Source organism: Carassius auratus, unplaced genomic scaffold, assembly GCF_003368295.1.
Source record: "Carassius auratus strain Wakin unplaced genomic scaffold, ASM336829v1 scaf_tig00059594, whole genome shotgun sequence".
In the NCBI taxonomy this organism is placed as follows: Eukaryota; Metazoa; Chordata; class Actinopteri; order Cypriniformes; family Cyprinidae; genus Carassius; species Carassius auratus.
Window position 1 is genome coordinate 12501 of NW_020527455.1, and position 9485 is coordinate 21985.

The 9485-nt window shown below is 39.8% G+C and overlaps 3 non-coding genes and 14 pseudogenes across 3 annotated transcripts; all 17 read left to right on the top strand.

Moving 5' to 3' along the window:
• The first annotated feature begins 326 nt into the window (after positions 1 to 326).
• LOC113090714 (5S ribosomal RNA) lies at positions 327 to 445 on the top strand. Its single transcript, XR_003287243.1, has one exon. It is a non-coding gene; the product is annotated as a 5S ribosomal RNA (ribosomal RNA).
• A 507-nt stretch (positions 446 to 952) lies between these two features.
• On the top strand, positions 953 to 1071 carry LOC113090731 (uncharacterized; annotated as a pseudogene).
• Positions 1072 to 1586: 515 nt separating this feature from the next.
• Positions 1587 to 1704, top strand: LOC113090735 (uncharacterized; annotated as a pseudogene).
• A 388-nt stretch (positions 1705 to 2092) lies between these two features.
• LOC113090740 (uncharacterized) lies at positions 2093 to 2211 on the top strand (annotated as a pseudogene).
• A 378-nt stretch (positions 2212 to 2589) lies between these two features.
• On the top strand, positions 2590 to 2708 carry LOC113090746 (uncharacterized; annotated as a pseudogene).
• Positions 2709 to 2928: 220 nt separating this feature from the next.
• Positions 2929 to 3047, top strand: LOC113090717 (5S ribosomal RNA). Its single transcript, XR_003287246.1, has one exon. It is a non-coding gene; the product is annotated as a 5S ribosomal RNA (ribosomal RNA).
• Positions 3048 to 3420: 373 nt separating this feature from the next.
• LOC113090741 (uncharacterized) lies at positions 3421 to 3539 on the top strand (annotated as a pseudogene).
• A 221-nt stretch (positions 3540 to 3760) lies between these two features.
• Positions 3761 to 3879, top strand: LOC113090730 (uncharacterized; annotated as a pseudogene).
• A 1086-nt stretch (positions 3880 to 4965) lies between these two features.
• Positions 4966 to 5084, top strand: LOC113090737 (uncharacterized; annotated as a pseudogene).
• A 236-nt stretch (positions 5085 to 5320) lies between these two features.
• On the top strand, positions 5321 to 5440 carry LOC113090729 (uncharacterized; annotated as a pseudogene).
• A 514-nt stretch (positions 5441 to 5954) lies between these two features.
• LOC113090715 (5S ribosomal RNA) lies at positions 5955 to 6073 on the top strand. Its single transcript, XR_003287244.1, has one exon. It is a non-coding gene; the product is annotated as a 5S ribosomal RNA (ribosomal RNA).
• A 506-nt stretch (positions 6074 to 6579) lies between these two features.
• LOC113090742 (uncharacterized) lies at positions 6580 to 6698 on the top strand (annotated as a pseudogene).
• Positions 6699 to 6919: 221 nt separating this feature from the next.
• LOC113090723 (uncharacterized) lies at positions 6920 to 7038 on the top strand (annotated as a pseudogene).
• Positions 7039 to 7548: 510 nt separating this feature from the next.
• LOC113090736 (uncharacterized) lies at positions 7549 to 7668 on the top strand (annotated as a pseudogene).
• Positions 7669 to 7904: 236 nt separating this feature from the next.
• On the top strand, positions 7905 to 8021 carry LOC113090748 (uncharacterized; annotated as a pseudogene).
• Positions 8022 to 8529: 508 nt separating this feature from the next.
• LOC113090724 (uncharacterized) lies at positions 8530 to 8647 on the top strand (annotated as a pseudogene).
• Positions 8648 to 9018: 371 nt separating this feature from the next.
• On the top strand, positions 9019 to 9136 carry LOC113090718 (uncharacterized; annotated as a pseudogene).
• Positions 9137 to 9485: the final 349 nt, after the last annotated feature.

The following is a 9485-nucleotide window of genomic DNA, read 5'->3' on the forward strand; positions in this document are numbered from 1 at the left end:
AAAAGAGTCAATGCCCGATCTCTGAATCTTAGCAGGTTTGGGCCTGGTTAGTACATGGATGGGAGACTGCCTGGGAATACCAGGTGCTTTAATCTTTTGGAAAATTTCACGAATTATATAATAATCTTTCATTAAAAAAAAAAAAAAAAAAAAAGTCAATGCCCGATCTCTGAATCTTAGCAGGTTTAGGTCTGGTTAGTACTTTGATGAGAGACTGCCTAGGAATACCAGGTGCTTTAAGCTTTTGGTTTTTTTTCATACTTATATAATGTACTGGTGATTAGATTGGTCGGTCTTTAAATAGCCCTCTCTTTGCAGCAGTCTTGGCTTACGGTCATACCAACCTGGCTATGCCCCATCTCGTCTGATCTCGGAAGCTAAGCAGGTTTGGGCCTGGTTGGTACTTGGATGGGAGACCGCCTCGGAATACCAGGTGCTGTAAGCTTTTTGGACATTTTTCACTTAGTATATAATAATTTTGCCAAAAAATAGAGTCAAAGCCCTGATCTCTGAATCTTAGCAGGTTTAGGTCTGGTTAGTACTTTGATTGGAGACCGCATGGGAATACCAGGTGCTGTAAGCTTTTTGGACATTTTTCACTTAGTATATAATAATTTTGCCAAAAAATATAGTCAATGCCCGACCTCTGAATATTAGCAGGTTCGGACATGGTTTACTTCATGGATGGGAGACTCTCTGGGAATACCAGGTGCTTTAATCTTTTGGAAAATTTCACGAATTATATAATAATCTTTCATTAAAAAAAAAAAAAAAAAAAAGTCAATGCCCGATCTCTGAATCTTAGCAGGTTTAGGTCTGGTTAGTACTTTGATGAGAGACTGCCTAGGAATACCAGGTGCTTTAAGCTTTTGGGTTTTCTTTCCTACTTATATAATGTACTGGTGATTAAATTGGTCGGTCTTTAATTAGCCCTCTCTTTGCAGCAGTCTTGGCTTACAGTCATACCACCCTGGCAATGCCCCATCTCGTCTGATCTCGGAAGCTAAGCAGGTTTGGACCTGGTTGGTACTTGGATGGGAGACCGCCTCGGAATACCAGGTGCTGTAAGCTTTTTGGACATTTTTCACTTAGTATATAATAATTTTGCCAAAAAATAGAGTCAATGCCCTGATCTCTGAATCTTAGCAGGTTTAGGTCTGGTTAGTACTTGGATTGGAGACCGCCTGGGAATACCAGGCGCTGTAAGCTTTTTGGACATTTTTCACTTAGTATATAAAAATTTTACCAAAAAATATAGTCAATGCCCGACCTCTGAATATTAGCAGGTTCGGGCATGGTTTACTTCATGGATGGGAGACTGCCTGGGAATACCAGGTGCTTTAATCTTTTGGAAAATTTCACGAATTATATAATAATCTTTCATTAAAAAAATAAAAAATAAAAAAAAAAAGAGTCAATGCCCGATCTCAGAATCTTAGCAGGTTTGGGCCTGGTTAGTACATGGATGGGAGACTGCCTGGGAATACCAGGTGCTTTAATCTTTTGGGTTTTCTTTCCTACTTATATAATGTACTGGCGATTAGATTGGCTGGTCTTTAAATAGTCCTCTCTTTGCAGCAGTCTTCGCTTACGGCCATACCAACCTGGCTATGCCTGATTTCGTCTGATCTCGGAAGCTAAGCAGGTTTGCCCTCGTTAGTACTTGGATGGGAGACCGCCTGGGAATACCAGGTGCTGTAAGCTTTTTTGGACATTTTTCACTTAGTATATAATAATTTTGCCAAATAATAGAGTCAATGCCCGATCTCTGAATATTAGCAGGTTTGGGCCTGGTTAGTACATGGATGGGAGACTGCCTGGGAATACCAGGCGCTTTAATCTTTTGGAAAATTTCACGAATTATATAATAATCTTCCATAAAAAAAAAAAAAAAAAAAAAAAAAAAAAAAAACGAAAGAGTCAATTCCCGATCTCTGAATCTTAGCAGGTTTAGGTCTGGTTAGTACTTTGATGAGAGACTGCCTAGGAATACCAGGTGCTTTAAGCTTTTGGGTTTTCTTTCCTACTTATATAATGTACTGGTGATTAGATTGGTCAGTCTTTAAATAGCCCTCTCTTTGCAGCAGTCTTGGCTTACGTTCATACCAACCTGGCTATGCCCCATCTCGTCTGATCTCGGAAGCTAAGCAGGTTTGGGCCTGGTTGGTACTTGGATGGTAGACCGCCTCGGAATAACAGGTGCTGTAAGCTTTTTGGAAATTTTTCACTTAGTATATAATAATTTTGCCAAATAATAGAGTCAATGCCCGATCTCTGAATATTAGCAGGTTTGGGCCTGGTTAGTACATGGATGGGAGACTGCCTGGGAATACCAGGCGCTTTAATCTTTTGGAAAATTTCACGAATTATATAATAATCTTCCATAAAAAAAAAAAAAAAAAAAAAAAACGAAAGAGTCAATTCCCGATCTCTGAATCTTAGCAGGTTTAGGTCTGGTTAGTACTTTGATGAGAGACTGCCTAGGAATACCAGGTGCTTTAAGCTTTTGGGTTTTCTTTCCTACCTATATAATGTACTGGTGATTAGATTGATCGGTCTTTAAATAGCCCTCTCTTTGCAGCAGTCTTGGCTTACGGTCATACCAACCTGGCTATGCCCCATCTCGTCTGATCTCGGAAGCTAAGCAGGTTTAGGCCTGGTTAGAACTTGGATGGGAGACGGCCTGGGAATACCAGGTGCTGTAAGCTTTTTGGACATTTTTCACTTAGTATATAATAATTTTGCCAAAAATAGAGTCAATGCCCGATCTCTTAATCTTAACAGGTTTAGGTCTGGTTAGTACTTTGATGAGAGACTGCCTAGGAATACCAGGTGCTTTAAGCTTTTGGGTTTTCTTTCCTACTTATATAATGTACTGGCGATTAGATTGGCTGGTCTTTAAAGAGCCCTCTCTTTGCAGCAGTCTTCGCTTACGTCCATACCAACCTGGCTATGCCCGATCTCGTCTGATCTCGGAAGCTAAGCAGGTTTGGGCCTGGTTAGTACTTGGATGGGAGATGGCTTGTGAATACCAGGTGCTGTAAGCTTTTTGGACATTTTTCACTTAGTATATAATAATTTTGCCAAAAAATATAGTCAATGCCCGACCTCTGAATATTAGCAGGTTCGGGCATGGTTTACTTCCTGGATGGGAGACTGCCTGGGAATACCAGGTGCTTTAATCTTTTGGAAAATTTCACGAATTATATAATAATCTTTCATTAAAAAAAAAAAAAAAAAAAAAAAAGTCAATACCCGATCTCTGAATCTTAGCAGGTTTAGGTCTGGTTAGTACTTTGATGAGAGACTGCCTAGGAATACCAGGTGCTTTAAGCTTTTGGGTTTTCTTTCCTACTTATATAATGTACTGGTGATTAGATTGGTCAGTCTTTAAATAGCCCTCTCTTTGCAGCAGTCTTGGCTTACGTTCATACCAACCTGGCTATGCCCCATCTCGTCTGATCTCGGAAGCTAAGCAGGTTTGGGCCTGGTTGGTACTTGGATGGTAGACCGCCTCGGAATAACAGGTGCTGTAAGCTTTTTGGAAATTTTTCACTTAGTATATAATAATTTTGCCAAAAAATAGAGTCAATGCCCGATCTCTTAATCTTAGCAGGTTTAGGTCTGGTTAGTACTTTGATGAGAGACTGCCTAGGAATACCAGGTGCTTTAAGCTTTTGGGTTTTCTTTCCTACTTATATAATGTACTGGTGATTAGATTCGTCGGTCTTTAAATAGCCCTCTCTTTGCAGCAGTCTTGGCTTACGGTCATACCAACCTGGCTATGCCCCATCTCGTCTGATCTCGGAAGCTAAGTAGGTTTGGGCCTGGTTGGTACTTGGATGGGAGCCCGCCTCGGAATACCAGGTGCTGTAAGCTTTTTGGACATTTTTCACTTAGTATATAATAATTTTGCCAAAAAATATAGTCAATGTCCTGATCTCTGAATCTTAGCAGGTTTAGGTCTGGTTAGTACTTGGATTGGAGACCGCCTGGGAATACCAGGTGCTGTAAGCTTTTTGGACATTTTTCACTTAGTATATAATAATTTTGCCAAAAAATATAGTCAATGCCCGACCTCTGAATATTAGCAGGTTCGGGCATGGTTTACTTCCTGGATGGGAGACTGCCTGGGAATACCAGGTGCTTTAATCATTTGGAAAATTTCACGAATTATATAATAATCTTTCATTAAAAAAATAAAAAAATAAAAAAAGTCAATGCCCGATCTCTGAATCTTAGCAGGTTTAGGTCTGGTTAGTACTTGGATGGGAGACCGCCTGGGAATACCAGGTGCTGTAAGCTTTTTGGACATTTTTCACTTAGTATATAATAATTTTGCCAAATAATAGAGTCAATGCCCGATCTCTGAATATTAGCAGGTTTGGGCCTGGTTAGTACATGGATGGGAGACTGCCTGGGAATACCAGGCGCTTTAATCATTTGGAAAATTTCACGAATTATATAATAATCTTTCATTAAAAAATAAAAAAATAAAAAAAAGTCAATGTCCTGATCTCTGAATCTTAGCAGGTTTAGGTCTGGTTAGTACTTGGATGGGAGACCGCCTGGGAATACCAGGTGCTGTAAGCTTTTTGGACATTTTTCACTTAGTATATAATAATTTTGCCAAATAATAGAGTCAATGCCCGATCTCTGAATATTAGCAGGTTTGGGCCTGGTTAGTACATGGATGGGAGACTGCCTGGGAATACCAGGCGCTTTAATCATTTGGAAAATTTCACGAATTATATAATAATCTTCCATAAAAAACAAAATAAAAAACGAAAGAGTCAATGCCCGATCTCTGAATCTTAGCAGGTTTAGGTCTGGTTAGTACTTTGATGAGAGACTGCCTAGGAATACCAGGTGCTTTAAGCTTTTGGGTTTTCTTTCCTACTTATAAAATGTACTGGCGATTAGATTGGCTGCTCTTTAAATAGCCCTCTCTTTGCAGCAGTCTTCGCTTACGGCCATACCAACCTGGCTATGCCCCATCTCGTCTGATCTCGGAAGCTAAGCAGGTTTGGGCCTGGTTAGTACATGGATGGGAGACTGCCTGGGAATACCAGGCGCTTTAATCTTTTGGAAAATTTCACGAATTATATAATAATCTTTCATTAAAAAAAAAAAAAAAAAAAAAAAAAGTCAATGCCCGATCTCTGAATCTTAGCAGGTTTAGGTCTGGTTAGTACTTTGATGAGAGAATGCCTAGGAATACCAGGTGCTTTAAGCTTTTGGGTTTTCTTTCCTACTTATATAATGTACTGGTGATTAGATTGGTCGGTCTTTAAATAGCCCTCTCTTTACAGCAGTCTTGGCTTACGGTCATACCAACCTGGCTATGCCCCATCTCGTCTGATCTCGGAAGCTAAGCAGGTTTGGGGCCTGGTTGGTACTTGGATGGGAGACCGCCTCGGAATACCAGGTGCTGTAAGCTTTTTGGACATTTTTCACTTAGTATATAATAATTTTGCCAAAAAATAGAGTCAAAGCCCTGATCTCTGAATCTTAGCAGGTTTAGGTCTGGTTAGTACTTGGATTGGGAGACCGCATGGGAATACCAGGTGCTGTAAGCTTTTTGGACATTTTTTCACTTAGTATATAATAATTTTGCCAAAAAATATAGTCCAATGCCCGATCTCTGAATCTTAGCAGGTTTGGGCCTGGTTTAGTACATGGATGGGAGACTGCCTGGGAATACCAGGTGCTTTAATCTTTTGGAAAATTTCACGAATTATATAATAATCTTTCATTAAAAAAAAAAAAAAAAAAAAAAAAGTCAATGCCCGATCTCTGAATCTTAGCAGGTTTAGGTCTGGTTAGTACTTTGATGAGAGACTGCCTAGGAATACCAGGTGCTTTAAGCTTTTGGTGTTTTTTTCATACTTATATAATGTACTGGTGATTAGATTGGTCGGTCTTTAAATAGCCCTCTCTTTGCAGCAGTCTTGGCTTACGGTCATACCAACCTGGCTATGCCCCATCTCGTCTGATCTCGGAAGCTAAGCAGGTTTGGGCCTGGTTGGTACTTGGATGGGAGACCGCCTCGGAATACCAGGTGCTGTAAGCTTTTTGGACATTTTTCACTTAGTATATAATAATTTTGCCAAAAAATAGAGTCAAAGCCCTGATCTCTGAATCTTAGCAGGTTTAGGTCTGGTTAGTACTTTGATTGGAGACCGCATGGGAATACCAGGTGCTGTAAGCTTTTTGGACATTTTTCACTTAGTATATAATAATTTTGCCAAAAAATATAGTCAATGCCCGACCTCTGAATATTAGCAGGTTCGGACATGGTTTACTTCATGGATGGGAGACTCTCTGGGAATACCAGGTGCTTTAATCTTTTGGAAAATTTCACGAATTATATAATAATCTTTCATTAAAAAAAAAAAAAAAAAAAGTCAATGCCCGATCTCTGAATCTTAGCAGGTTTAGGTCTGGTTAGTACTTTGATGAGAGACTGCCTAGGAATACCAGGTGCTTTAAGATTTTGGGTTTTCTTTCCTACTTATATAATGTACTGGTGATTAGATTGGTCGGTCTTTAAATAGCCCTCTCTTTGCAGCAGTCTTTGCTTACGTTCATACCAACCTGGCTATGCCCCATCTCGTCTGATCTCGGAAGCTAAGCAGGTTTGGGCCTGGTTGGTACTTGGATGGTAGACCGCCTCGGAATAACAGGTGCTGTAAGCTTTTTGGAAATTTTTCACTTAGTATATAATAATTTTGCCAAAAATAGAGTCAATGCCCGATCTCTTAATCTTAGCAGGTTTAGGTCTGGTTAGTACTTTGATGAGAGACTGCCTAGGAATACCAGGTGCTTTTAGCTTTCGGGTTTTCTTTCCTACTTATATAATGTACTGGTGATTAGATTGGGTCGGTCTTTAAATAGCCCTCTCTTTGCAGCAGTCTTGGCTTACGGTCATACCAACCTGGCTATGCCCCAACTCGTCTGATCTCGGAAGCTAAGCAGGTTTGGGCCTGGTTGGTACTTGGATGGGAGACCGCCTCGGAATACCAGGTGCTGTAAGCTTTTTGGACATTTTTCACTTAGTATATAATAAATTTTCCAAAAAATAGAGTCAATGCCCTCATCTCTGAATCTTAGCAGGTTTAGGTCTGGTTAGTACTTGGATGGGAGACCGCCTCGGAATACCAGGCGCTGTAAGCTTTTTGGACATTTTTCACTTAGTATATAATAATTTTACCAAAAAATATAGTCAATGCCGACCTCTGAATATTAGCAGGTTCGGGCATGGTTTACTTCATGGATGGGGAGACTGCCTGGGAATACCAGGTGCTTTAATCTTTTGGAAAATTTTCACGAATTATATAATAATCTTTCATTAAAAAAAAAAAAAAAAAAAAAAGTCAATGCCCGATCTCTGAATCTTAGCAGGTTTAGGTCTGGTTAGTACTTTGATGAGAGAATGCCTAGGAATACCAGATGCTTTAAAGCTTCGGGTTTTCTTTCCTACTTATATAATGTACTGGTGATTAGATTGGTCGGTCTTTAAATAGCCCCTCTCTTGCAGCAGTCTTGGCTTACGGTCATACCAACCTGGCTATGCCCCATCTCGTCTGATCTCGGGAAGCTAAGCAGGTTTGGGCCTGGTTGGTACTTGGATGGGAGACCGCCTGGGAATACCAGGTGCTTTAATCTTTTGGAAAATTTCACGAATTATATAATAATCTTTCAATTAAAAAAAAAAAAAAAAAAAAAAAGTCAATGCCCGATCTCTGAATATTAGCAGGTTTAGGTCTGGTTAGTACTTTGATGAGAGAATGCCTAGGAATACCAGGTGCTTTAAGCTTTCGGGTTTTCTTTCCTACTTATATAATGTACTGGTGATTAGATTGGTCGGTCTTTAAATAGCCCTCTCTTTGGCAGCAGTCTTGGCTTACGGTCATACCAACCTGGCTATGCCCCATCTCGTCTGATCTCGGAAGCTAAGCAGGTTTGGGCCTGGTTGGTACTTGGATGGGGACCGCCTCGAATACCAGGTGCTGTAAGCTTTTTGGACATTTTTCACTTAGTATATAATAATTTTGCAAGAAAATAGAGTCAATGCCCTGATCTCTGAATCTTAGCAGTTTTAGGTCAGGTTAGTACTTGGATGGGAGACCGCCTCGGAATAACAGGTGCTGTAAGCTTTTTGGACATTTTTCACTTAGTATATAATAATTTTGCCAAAAAATATAGTCAATGCCCGACCTCTGAATATTAGCAGGTTCGGGCATGGTTTACTTCATGGATGGGAGACTGCCTGGGAATACCAGGTGCTTTAATCTTTTGGAAAATTTCACGAATTATATAATAATCTTTCATTAAAAAAAAAAAAAAAAAAAAAAGTCAATGCCCGATCTCTGAATCTTAGCAGGTTTAGGTCTGGTTAGTACTTTGATGAGAGACTGCCTAGGAATACCAGGTGCTTTAAGCTTTTGGGTTTTCTTTCCTACTTATATAATGTACTGGTGATTAGATTGGCTGTCTTTAAATAGCCCTCTCTTTGCAGCAGTCTTCGCTTACGGTCATACCAACCTGGCTATGCCCCATTCGTCTGATCTCGGAAGCTAAGCAGGTTTGGGCCTGGTTAGTACTTGGATGGGAGACCGCCTGGGAATACCAGGTGCTGTAAGCTTTTTGGACATTTTTCACTTAGTATATAATAATTTTGCCAAAAATATAGTCAATGCCCGATCTCTGAATATTAGCAGGTTTGGGCCTGGTTAGTACATGGATGGAGACTGCCTGGGAATACCAGGTGCTTTAATCTTTTGGAATTTTCACGTATTATATAATAATCTTCCATAAAAAACAAAATAAAAAACGAAAGAGTCAATGCCCGCATCTCTGATCTTTAGCAGGTTTAGGTCTGGTTAGTACTTTGATGAGAGACTGCCTAGCGAATACCAGGTGCTTTAAGCTTTTGGGTTTTCTTTCCTACTTATATAATGTACTGGCGATTAGATTGGCTGCTCTTTAAATAGCCCTCTCTTTGCAGCAGTCTTCGCTAACGGTCATACCAACCTGGCTATTCCCATCTCGTCTGATCTCGGAAGCTAAGCAGGTTTGGGCCTGGTTAGTACTTGGATGGGAGACCGCGTGGGAATACCAGGTGCTGTAAGCTTTTTGGACATTTTTCACTTAGTATATAATAATTTTGTCAAATAATAGAGTCAATGCCCGATCTCTGAATCTTAGCAGGTTTGGGCCTGGTTAGTACATGGATGGGAGACTGCCTGGGATACCAGGTGCTTTAATCTTTTGGAAATTTCACGAATTATATAATAATCTTCATTAAAAAAAAAAAAAAAAAAAAAGAAGTCAATGCCCGATCTCTGAATCTTAGCAGTTTGGGCCTGGTTAGTACATGGATGGGAGACTGCCTGGAATACCAGGTGCTTTAATCTTTTGGAAAATTTCACGAAATTATATAATAATCTTTCATTAAAAAAAAAAAAAAAAAAAAAAAGTCA